The sequence below is a fragment of the Rhagoletis pomonella genome, unplaced genomic scaffold (genome assembly GCF_013731165.1).
Source record: "Rhagoletis pomonella isolate Grant_MI unplaced genomic scaffold, Rhpom_1.0 Rhpom_scaffold_00008, whole genome shotgun sequence".
NCBI classification, from domain to species: domain Eukaryota; kingdom Metazoa; phylum Arthropoda; class Insecta; order Diptera; family Tephritidae; genus Rhagoletis; species Rhagoletis pomonella.
Genome location: NW_023458562.1, coordinates 27399475 through 27411745, shown reverse-complemented (window position 1 = coordinate 27411745; position 12271 = coordinate 27399475).

The following is a 12271-nucleotide window of genomic DNA, read 5'->3' as shown; positions in this document are numbered from 1 at the left end:
GGTTAATCATAGATTAAAATGCGTTTATTGCGCACATTTATCAATGTAAACGCCGCGCGTTGCGCCTGCTGATATGCAATGTGCGCCCTGATGCGCGCATCGTACAGCTGCCATAATGAAATTCGCTTAATCTTTGTAGTTTCGCTTTTGCTCAACGCGCAGCTATTGAAAAGTAAAATGCATATATGACGGTTATAAAAAGATAATTATGTTGATTTCATTAATGCTTTTTGCGATAATTGTACATACGTATTGTTGTCTGGGGTGCCTATAAGTAGGCAGATTTATTAAATTGCGGATTTACATTTTTTTTGTATATTTTTGTGGTGAAGCGGATTTTTTTCTTTCCAGATGTAGCTATATACATATGTTTTACGAGCCCTTAGCTGTACTGCAAGACATTTATTTTCCACTCTTTTTGGTCGCAAGCCTAAAAGTATGCTTTGGGACTTTAAAAACTGTAGAAATAAATTCCATATTCGATAATTTCATCAGCTAATAATCTCAACATTATTATATGCTAACAGCTCTATTCTCACTAGATGACAAACCTCTGCCGAAATACCTATTCCCATAACTCTTCGCCTAATAATATGCTACAAAAAATATTGGTGCTGGTTGTCGCGGTCGTCTATAAGACACTCTTAGGCTCAGGGCCTATTGTGATGAATATATGGCGTTACATTACAGAAATATTTAAACACTGTTCAAAGTCTAGATATATATTTTTACGGTTTAAAATCGAGAACCACCCCGTAGTAAAATTCTAGATCCGCCACTGATGCGGGCGTATACAAAATATTAGTATGTATGTATCTGAAGTATTCACTTTCTTTTCCATTGTCACCGAAATTCACGAAGTTATCTGCTTTCACTGATTGTCAAACACAAACTCAGTGACTTGACTTACTTTAAATTTGACAGTGGTTTTTTCGCAGCTGGCAATTGACCAGAGTATACAAGACTGCTCATTTATGTACTACGTGCAATATTCTATTTGTTTTTTTTTTTTTACCAGCTGTAATACAAAGTCCTTTTTCTCATTTTCACTCATTTTATTTCCATTTCTTAAGCATGCCACTCATTTACTTTATTTCATTTCACTTTTTAATACATTCAGAAGAAATACTTCAAAGTTGAAAAATTTCTTCCTTCATACTTACTTATGGGCTTACCTACTTGCTTGTCCACTTACTTACTTACTTACCCACTTACCTATTCACTCAAAAGATGTCTGTGAATGTACATATGTATGGTAATGGTACATGAGTGTGTGCATGTATGTGTGTATATGCACATACACGCACATAAAGCTCTTTGGTAAGCACTGTAAGCAGGAGTAAGCCGTTTACTTAAATGCTTATACACTTGCACGGACACTTGCAATCTCATCATACAAATAAGGGCCGTCATGAACGGGTATGCATGCATGTATGTACATATGTATGTGTTTTTATCTTCTTTTCTGCATATGTATGTATGCACATGAATCTTTTCACAATGACGGCATTAATATTCTAAAGGCATTTCAATGCACGCAGACGCCCGCTTCCCCCTCCACACAACATATCGCATTCTTTTAACCTCGCATGCCTTTCGCCTTCGGTACTACCATATTCGAGTACATATAGGTGTATGGGTACATGTAAGTATGTATGTACAGTGCCGAACAGAAGTATTGGCACAGTGAATTTTTCGCAATATATGCAAAGTTTTTTATTCTACACCAGAAAACATAATAATAAAATCTCTAAACTTTTTGCAAAACTCAGGAAAATTCATTAAATTTGCACACTAATATGCAACTTTATATTTAGATTTTTTAGAAAAAGTCCAAGTATGCAGTTTATAGCCCATTCAAATTTAGTTTGAAGTCGCTAGAAAATCGCGTTGATTTTTGGTAATTTGCATACCTAGAATTTTTCTATATAATCTGAATAAAAATATGCAAATTAGTGTGCAAATTTAATGAATTTTCCTGAATTTTGTACGAAGTTTAGAGATTTTATTTTTTAGTTTTTTTTTGTGTAAAATGAACTATATTTTTATAAAAAATTATCGAAAATAAATCAGAATAAAAGACTTTGCATTTATTGCGATAAATTCACTGAGCCAATACTTTTCTTCGTCACTGTACATATATGCACTCCATATATTTTTGCATTTATGTTCGTGTGTAAGTATTATCAGGCTATAATTTATATCAGCTCTTTCGAGTACAATGCCTTTTACCACTTTTGTCAGGTTGTATTTACTGCATTCTTCTTTGAATTTCCATTTTTATTCGAGTTTTGCGCTTTCTTGTTCGCAATTATTTCCAGTCAATTTTTACGATTGCCTCTTCTTTCCTTGTTTTTTTTCTCGCTGATTATTGCTGAATTTTTTTTTCTTCTTCTTCAATTTATTAGTACTCCTTTTTGCTGTTTTCATTGCCTCATTAATCTCTTTTCTTATTTGTCATTTACTCGTAAATATTGCTTTCGTATTTGTTAAAAAAAAATGCACACATAAAGGCTGTAGCCTTTTTTACTTCGTTTTAATTGAGTCATTCGTCGAAAATATGTATGTAGGAATAAGAAAGACGAATTAAAATGTAAGCGAAAAAGTCGCACTATTAATTGCCATCGACAGTGGCTGTGTATGCGTAGGAAAATATATGCAAGTAATTATTGGCAACAATGTTTCATATTCCATAAATGTAGAGTATAAATTATTAATTGAAGGCAAACACACACGGCTGAGCTTTGATTTATCAGCTTGGGTATAATATTTTTACCTACTTACTTAAGCTTTTCACTTTCTCATTGAGTGGTAATTTAAAACTTATTTTTCATAATTTCAGGAGCGCTCAAGAAGGTGAGGCTTACAGGGAAATCCTGGCAACTGACTTCCAACTCACCACAAGCTTTTCGAAACAAAGAGTCTTTCGTTGTCAAATCTGGCAACTTTCTTGTCTTTCGAAAGACTAATTGAAAGATCTGCTAATCGCAGTCTTACCATTACGCTGTGTTCTTTTAGCAATCAGTTTTTTTTAAATTAAATTCAAACTAAAATAAAATACGTACAATTTTTTTTCATTACAATAAAAACTACAAATAAAAGTAAATTTTATTAAAAAAAACGAATAAAATTAAATGAAAATAAAGCAAAAATAAATAAGAATAAATATAAAATTAAAATCAAATAAAAAAAGTTTAAAGCAATAAAATCTAAAAATTGTATTAGAAAACGAAAAATTAAAAAGGAGAAAATAGTACTTAAACTAAAGGCTGTGTCACACGATTGGTACATTTGTACAGATTCGTACATTGTTTAAATTGGGCTATTGGTACAAAATGAAAAAAAAATTTTTGTAGTCACACGTTTGGTACAATACAACAAACTATTTACTATGCAAAAATTTTAATAAATCGGTTTTCGTGATTGGGAAAACGAATAATATGTGTGCATTCACACAATTGGGACACAATTTGCACCAAATTTTGGACAAATGCCCAATCGTGTGACGCTTTAATAAAAGAAAATTAAATTGGAAACAGAAAAAAGCAAATCAAAAAAATAAGGAAATAGTAATTAAAAATTAAATGAAATTTAAAGAAAATTTTTTTACTTTAAAACAAAATCTATAAATTAAAAGACAATCAAATTAAAAAAGACAAAAAATAATAATCAAAGAAATTAAAAAATAAAGTAAGATCATAAAAATTAAATGAGAAAAAAAAATGGTTTTTATTTTTAAAACAATCAAATCTAAAACCAAAACGAAAACTAAATTCGAAAAATAAAAAATATTTCGTTTTCGTTCCCAAAAATTTAAAGCAATTTTTATAAATATTTTTTCATTTTGAAGCAATGAAATCGTAAAAAAATGTAAAGATTAAATAGTTACAGGTAAATTAAATTAGGAAAAAGAAAAACTTTTATTAAAAAAATTCGCTGACCGAGGTTTCCAACCCGGATCTCCCGTGCCTTTCGGTGCTCTGCTCACTCGGCCATTGCGACTGTCGGAGCGCCGCGAGCTAACTGATATACACAAGTGCTTTCTCTCAAAATAACTTTCCACCACGTGTGGTGAATGAGAAACCTTTTTCTAAGATATTTGTACTAGAATGACAAAACTTTTTCGAACTAACTTGTCATCTGGATTTTATTTTCCTTACGAAAGACCTTTTTTTTCTTCTTAGCCAGATTTGCCCTGGCACAATCCTATTCTCGATCAATGTTATACTCAGCGCACTGATTGCTGTCGTAAAAAGAGTCCCCTTTAAATCTTAACTTCAATAATTAAGCAATTTTTTTTTTAACACAAGCTTTTTTTTTAGAAATCGACCCCCGCACCACTTAGCAGGAAAATTTTTTCGTGGAGTTATTCCTTTTCCTGTAAGTAATATATATACGTTCAAAATATTAAAAAAATTTGACCATAAATACGGATTTTTTAAATATATTGGCTCCTGCGCCATCTATCGGGCAAAATTTTTGTGGACTTATTCTCTTTCATGAGGGCTGGCTGATTCATCCTACATATTGCATTGTCACCTGGTTCTGAGCTACATAAGTTTGAAGTTTCAAGTCTATAGCTCAATGGGAAAAACACTCAGGTGAAACTTAAAAAAGCGTGTAAAATATGCTTTGATGTATTCCTAAATATGTATATACAATAAAATTTTTGCTGCATATTTTTGGGCGCTGCGAAACTAGAGCCTAGAAAAACTGGTACAGTGAGAGATGGTATAAAAGGGTCAGAAGAAGTTCAGACATCGAGAGCGAGCGCAGTAAAATGAACGTTAGCTTGAAAAACGGGGAAAGAATCAAAACCAATTTCTGTGAAGATTTAAAAGTACGCCCGCAGGAAATGCCCGCTATTTCGGACCATAAGTCCAAGACGACCGTTGCACAGTGGTACCAAATTGGAATTCACTGTTCAAAATAGTCCAAATTTGGCAGGCCGTGACGTTCCACAATACGTTGAAAATTCCACCTATACCACACCGACCCTAAATATATGCGACGTCGTTATGCTGGGAAAGCTGTCATTTTTACGTTTATTTTTTATAGTTTATTCCCGGTGAAAACTAAAATTATGCAACAAACTTTTTATATTTTTTGATTGCTTAACTAAATGCTACCAAACCCAAGTAATAACTTAATTTATGTACATACATATGTATATTGCAAATTTATATGACAAGAAATCTTTGTTTTATTGTTTTAAGCCTAGTCGGTTGACGCATGAAATTTTCTTGGAATTTGATGTTACATCTTAAACTATGCAAATAACAGCATGTAAATTGCATGTCGAAAACAATATTTTACAAAAAAATGCAAATTTAAATATTGCTAACAATTGTAGTGAAATGATAAGCTGTAAGAAAATATGTACTGCATATTTACTGTATTCAAACTTTTAATAGTATTGCAACTAAAATATGCCATGACTTCCTATTTAAACGTGTGCGGTTATATGTTCTTCTTCGCCTTCTTCTTATTCGACACTACAACTCCTAGTCGATCTACAGCGAAATTATAAAGCTTCTTCGATAGTCTCTCTACTTTATATGGCGTGGCCTCCCAGTTTGCGGTCTGCTAAGGAAATTCGCCCTTAAAATTTCAGGGTTGACATTTGATGTTGTGCGAGAGACCCGTACTTAAGCTAGATTTTCTGAGCTACATATATTTAAATTGGGAGTTCAACTCAATCTAATTTCAGTCTTTTGTTCGAATTGCTTTGACCGAGCGGACAACACAGTGTTTATACTGACGGTCTATGAAAAGAGTATTCGACCCTTAAAAATTCGGCAGCGCTCTGTCTTCCGTGAAGGCTTCAAAAGAGTTATATTTAGTTCCACCATTTTTTCACTTCCACATGTGCAAAAGGTTTCCTTAAGATCCTCAAAACAGGCGTTTTATTTCGGAGTCTACACCTCCATTCGACACAAACCTTTTCTCAAGTTTGGAAACAGAAAACAGCCCGCTGCGATTACGCAACTGTAAGACTGTGCATGGTCTGGTGGAAGAGCCCGTTTTTGTTCTGTTGTTGTAAGACTTTTTGCTGTTGTCTTGTGTTCAACTTGATCATACGACCACCAGCTGCGCGAAAAGGTGGATCTAATAGTCAAAATTGGCGGTGGTAAAAACAGACGGTGCACCGAGGTAGCACCATTTTCAGAGGTAAGGCTACTTCTAAGTCGTTATGCGGCTTGGCGTCAGAAAGGCGTCTTGAATACAGCCGATTTAGTGTACGGCCAACGCATTACTCCTTATGTTAGGGAGCTGGTAGTTCTTGGTACCTTTTCACCCACCCACAGCATTATCCCGAAAATGATTAACGCAGATAATGGCTAATAAAATACATATCTGCCCTGCCGAAGCAGACTGGACGGGGACTCAGTGATACTTTTGACTACAGAAACCTATCTGGGTTTCTTTCGGCTCAAGTTCTCCCGGCAAAGTCCTCTAGTTAGACTGCTCCCTGGCCTTTGCTCTTTTGGGAATGATCCTTGTTTCGTCCACGTTTACGAAGAATACAGAACCTTGTTGGAATCGCAATTGAGCATAGACAAACTCTCCTTTGAAGTTGCTTTGCTGTAGAGTCTATGATCTAGTGAAAGGAATTTGTTTTCAATTTAGTTACTACTTGCACTATGTAGAATTCTGAATGTAATACCGTCGACAGGATAGATCAAATTACCACTTTTTGTAGGTTCTTGATAGCCTATGTTTATGGAAAGAGGTATCATCGCAAAAAAATGCTCACCTCATGTATTTTATCGAGTGTGAAGTGACAAGAAGAAATCATTGGATGCCAACTCTGGGCTGCTAAAAATATGAATCAACAAATATCCAACTTCGAAAAAAAACTTCTGGTCAACCTAGTTTGTAGTAGCCAGCATTGTCGCGTTGGAAAAAAAGCTGCCTTTGACGGTTGGTTTTCTTCTATTATACAAAGCCTTTCTAACTACTTGTACGGATGTGCTTCATGTGGGGACACCTTTTGTTGGGGTTAGTTCACTTTGAAATATCGACATGTCACGTGGTGGCCTCTTTCCAGCAATACAAGTGAATCATCGAAGTTTCCTGACACAGCAGATGTCCTTTGATGAGCTTTACGAAATTCGTCTCGAAGAGAACGACTAGCAATTTCGGGCCCATTGAACCAACGAACGATCTATGTCTACAGTCTATGAATTTTGCGCTTCATTACTTCGTCGAACGAAGATGATTAGTCCATTCCCCTCTAGTTAATCCACGCCGAAAATTGTGAAAAATATTACTCTCAAGTAGAAGTTATTAAATTTTCTACAATTTTTGTATTACAGCTGCTAAAAGTATGCAATACCTTTAATAAATTTGGCTTCTTTTTATTTTGTTGCGATCAGTTCATAGCTTCATTTCCTTTCGCTCCTCTGGATATTTAATTTTGCATTTAGCTTAGCATTAAATCCTAAATGATAGCATCATATCCTTCTAGCATTTTTTATTATTTTCAAATCATTTTTCCAATAATCAATATCCCTTGGGCTGAGGCATTCCACCAACAGCTTTCACATATTTCATATTTAAATATTTCACCTACAGATTTTTATCACAGCACAGCTTGGCCTAGCATACATTTAGGAGCAACGCGCTTAGCTTTTCTTACCTTACTTTTCTACTTCAACTTGTTCTTGTTCTTCTTCTCCTTACGCATGCACTTCCGCCTCCGATCGGCGCCATCAAGTAACAATGTGCGGCAATTTAGCACCTTTGCACTGTGGCACATGTGTCTGAGCTGCCAACGCCTGTCGTGGGCCTTCAGCGTAGACGACGAGGTCTCACTCTAGAGCACTTAGCGCACTAAATTTCCGACAATTGTATGCGAGTGGGTGCTGCAAGGAGTATGTACCTATTTACTACATATGTATATATGTATATATAGCGAGAAACACGTGCTGAAATGAAACAATTTGTTTCATTCATTCTTTTACACGCACACATTGGCTTAGTTGCCTGCTTTTCTATGCTTTTTTTTCTCGCTTTTTTTTCTATTTACTCAATGCTTTTGTGTTACGCGGCGTAGTAACATACACTTAGGCAGCTGTGCATTTGCAGCCGTGCTTCAAGTGTTAAGCATTGTCTTTAGATTTTATGCGTTGAAAAGTGTGAGGATGCCATGCGTTTTAAAAATTTTCAGTTGAAATAATATTTTTTATCTTTTCAGCTATTTTTTATTCTTTTGCTGCATTTTGCCGCTTTTGCGCCCAGAAATAGGCAGCACGAAATATGTCGTTGTGCGTTATAGTGAGAATCGAAAAACCCGCATGATGGAGCAAGATATTTAAAAAATCTAAATTTTGCTAGTTCTTTTTTTTACTTTCAGTACACTTTGTGTGACGTCAAACATTTTTCATGAGCCTTTTGTATGTCAACAATATTTTTTGGAAAATTTCTGAAACAAACATACATAATTTTCGAAATTTTTCGAGATTCTCTATACATATAGAAGTCATTTTTCAACTGTAATATGAATTTTTTTGGAAACTTCCTATGCAAAGTTGGAACTTATTCATTTGTTTTGACTCCGTTTTTGAAAACTTTTCGGAAAATTTCAGAATCTTTCTATATTAGGAGTTTTTAAATTTATGTTGCGAAATTAAAAAAAATATAATTTTTTGCAAAAACTCGGAGACTTGGAGACATTTTTCAACTGTAGTATGCATTTTTTTGGAAACTTCCTATGCAAAGTTGGAACTTATACATTTATTTTGACTCCGTTTTTGAAAACTTTTCGGAAAATTTCCGAATCTTTCTATTTTAGGAGTTTTTAATTTATGTTTCGAAATTAAAAAAAATATAATTTTTTGCAAAAGCTCGGAGACTTGGATCTTATTTACCTATTACGGAAATTTTTTAAAAATTAAAAAAATTAAATTTTTGGGAAAATAAATTTTTGAGATCTATCATTATGCAAAACCTTAAAGACTTGGTACTCATTTATCCGTTGCGGAAACTTTTATAAAGTTTTTGGAAGGTTTTCTATTTATTTAAAAAAATTTCTGATACACAATTTTTTGGAATCATTCATTACTTCCTAAATCTTGATGACCTGGGAATTATTTACCAATCATGAAATTTTTAGAAATTCGTAATTTTTTTGAACATTTTTTGAATCTTTCATTACTTCCACAATCCTAAACACGTGACACTTGGTTACCCAGTACGGAAATTGTTAGATTTTTTGTTTGAATTTTTAGGGTCCTCTCATTTCTTTCGAAGATCTGTAAAGCTTGGTGCTTATTTACCCGTTATGGAAACTTTAGGAACCTATGGAATTTTTTTATTTAATTTGCAAAAGTTTTAGAAAAATATATATTCTGGGCTTGGTTGGAATCTTACATTACATGCTTTCAAAATCTTTAACAATTGGAACTTGTTTACTAATTACGGAAATTGTTAGACAATTTTTATATTTTTTGTTGTTTATTTAGAAAAATTTATTTTGAATTTTCCAACAATTTTTAGACTTGGTCCTGCCTATGGAAGATTTTTTTTACTTTGCAAAATTTTTAAGAAAAAAATATTTTCGAGTAATTTTTTGGTATTTTTCATTACTTCCAAATCTTAAGCAAGTCGGACCCGTTTACTCATTATGGAAATTGTTAGGAAATTTTGAAATGTTTTTTTTTGTATCTAGAAAAATATAGGTATATTGAATTTGTTGGGTCATTTTATTTCTTTCAAAAACTTGAACGGCTTGGTACTTATTTACCCACTATGGAAAGGTTTTATATTTACTTGGCATTTTTTAAGAGATTTTTTTACATACAGCATTATGAAATTTTTTGACAAATTGTTGAAGAAATATTTTTTTAAATAGATCTTGGAAAAAGATATACATGTTTTAAGAATTTCTACTGGTAGATATCTTTATTTTTTACAAAATCTTAAAAATGTATTAAAAAGTAGTTCCAGCTTTTTGCAACTTTTAAAAACTTCCACAAGCAAAATTTAAATTTTGCTAAAAAAATGTGTTTCGTTAGCAGTGCGACTTTTCGATATTTTTAAGACTTTTTCAAAATTTACAAAATTATTGAACAAAGTTTTACCGCTGTGTTTCTGTAATATTTTTTGTATATTACATAAAAAAGTAAATCCCCTTTTATGTGATTGATTAAATTTTCACAAACATATTTTCGGGATTTTTTATTTTCTACTTACACATTTACATTTATATATAAATGAACGTATATGTATGTGGGTATATGAGCGCGCTTTTGCCTCTCTTACCAAACACGAAGGCGCTGTACGCACATAGTGATTCATTCTTCACACCTCTCCATTTGGTTGGCTATGCACAACTTTCTTCTTATCATTCCATTTTTCATTTCATTTTTGTTAATTTTTCTTACATTCTTTGAAGCATCTCCTTCTACTTGTTTGCGCTCTTGTTGACATTCTACGCTTTTGTTTAGACAGCGTTGCTGCCCTCCCCCCCCACCGTGACTACACCTGGTGCGCCACATTGTACTTGTAGGCACTTTTATTGTGCACCCATACTATTACATTTTCTCACTTTCCATTGTTTATTCTTTTTTTCTTTTTCAAGTCTTTTTGCTGCTTTTTAAACGAAACCTTACAATAGCATTTGAAATAAAGGTTTCACAGAAAAAGTAAAATGTTCGTATTAGAAAATAATTGTGGGTCGCTATGTCATTTCGATGGCGAAAGACCACCTGAAGCACCTGTAACGGAGGTCAATGGTTGCAGCGCAACAAATGTTGCTCATTTGAATTTGAATGTAAATATGTACCTATGTAAATAATTGATAGACGACTGTTTTAAGCATAATAATAAATTCATAAGGTTTACAATCAAAATAAATTTGAGGAGAAAAAACTTATATCCCATAGAATAATTTTTGTCCAGGTTAAAGTGGCAAGATGCCTAATTAAATAGTAATTGTCACCATGGACATGCAAATATTTTCGCTTTAAAATTTTCAGAAAACTTCCCTAATGAAAATTAAGAATTTTGGTTCTTAAATTAAGAACATCATTGGTGTAAATAAAATGAGCCCAAAATCAGAAATATTCGCCCAATCAAAATTAGAAAATCTCTTCAAAGCAGACCCGGCTACATGCATTTTATTCTTAGAGATTAGAGCCCCCTAAAAATTGAAAAGTTAGCTTTACTTGTACAAAACAGATACATAAAGTATAAAGACAGTACAGACATTTAGTCGATAATAAGATACATAAAAGGGAAACGTGTATTAACACGTTCATAGTATCTTTACTCTAAGGTCTGGTAAAATCGAGTATATCAATTGCAAATGCATAGAAATGCAGGAAAGGCATGTTTCCTGCTTGGATCAAGAATTTCCAATAAGAACAGAATCGTATACAATACTTAGCTGCGCGACTTTTCAACACCCAGTTAGCCCCTGAAGCAGAAAGGTCCATCAATCTGGGTTAGTTAGGTTTAGCACCAGGTGGAACATACCTAGGCTGAGGGCTCTTTCATGAATAGCCGGCTGGCAACATTTTTTCTGGCAGATGTTTTTCGCTCATAGAATCTAGCCTGCGTCAGAACACCTGGACTGTATGTCCTGCAGTTCACAACTGTCGCGCTATTCGGCTTAAAAAAAGCTCGATCCGGGGGTTCTGTATTTTGGTGTCCTTCCGACTAAAGAGGCTGATATTTTAGTCCGATAGTGCTCCCTTAGATCATAGAGCCAGAGGGTGGTCACCAAGTATTCTTGGTTCAATTCCAAAGGCGATGAGACGTGTATTGCTTTATAGGGAACAGTCAGAATAGGGAATATTGAAATGCATAGCTTAGACAGGATTCTCCGTAGCGTCAGAAACGTAAAAGGAATAACATTTCCGACTTGTCTTACGTACCGAAACTGTAGAAACATCAGCAGCAACTGGCTTAAGGTATGTAAGGCCAGCAATAGCATCAGTATTTTCCGCAGTAATTAAATAGGTTCTAGTTAATTTTTTAGCATTACGTTTATCCAAGGCAGTGCATCAAGAATTTACAGCTAAGTCTATAAACGTCTGCCTTACCAGATTGGGCTGGCGCGGTCTTTTTTTGGCTCCTAAGATGAGCGGTATTCATCAACAGACCACTGTTTTTGATCTGTTCTTAAAATCCGTTTTTTTTTTAAGTTCTTCCTTAGAAAATTACCAAATAGAAAAAGTGTCGTCCAAAATTTTTGTAGTCCCTACATAACTTTGAACTGGCATGGCAAAGTAATGCTAAAATATGCAACATAGAAGTTACTTCA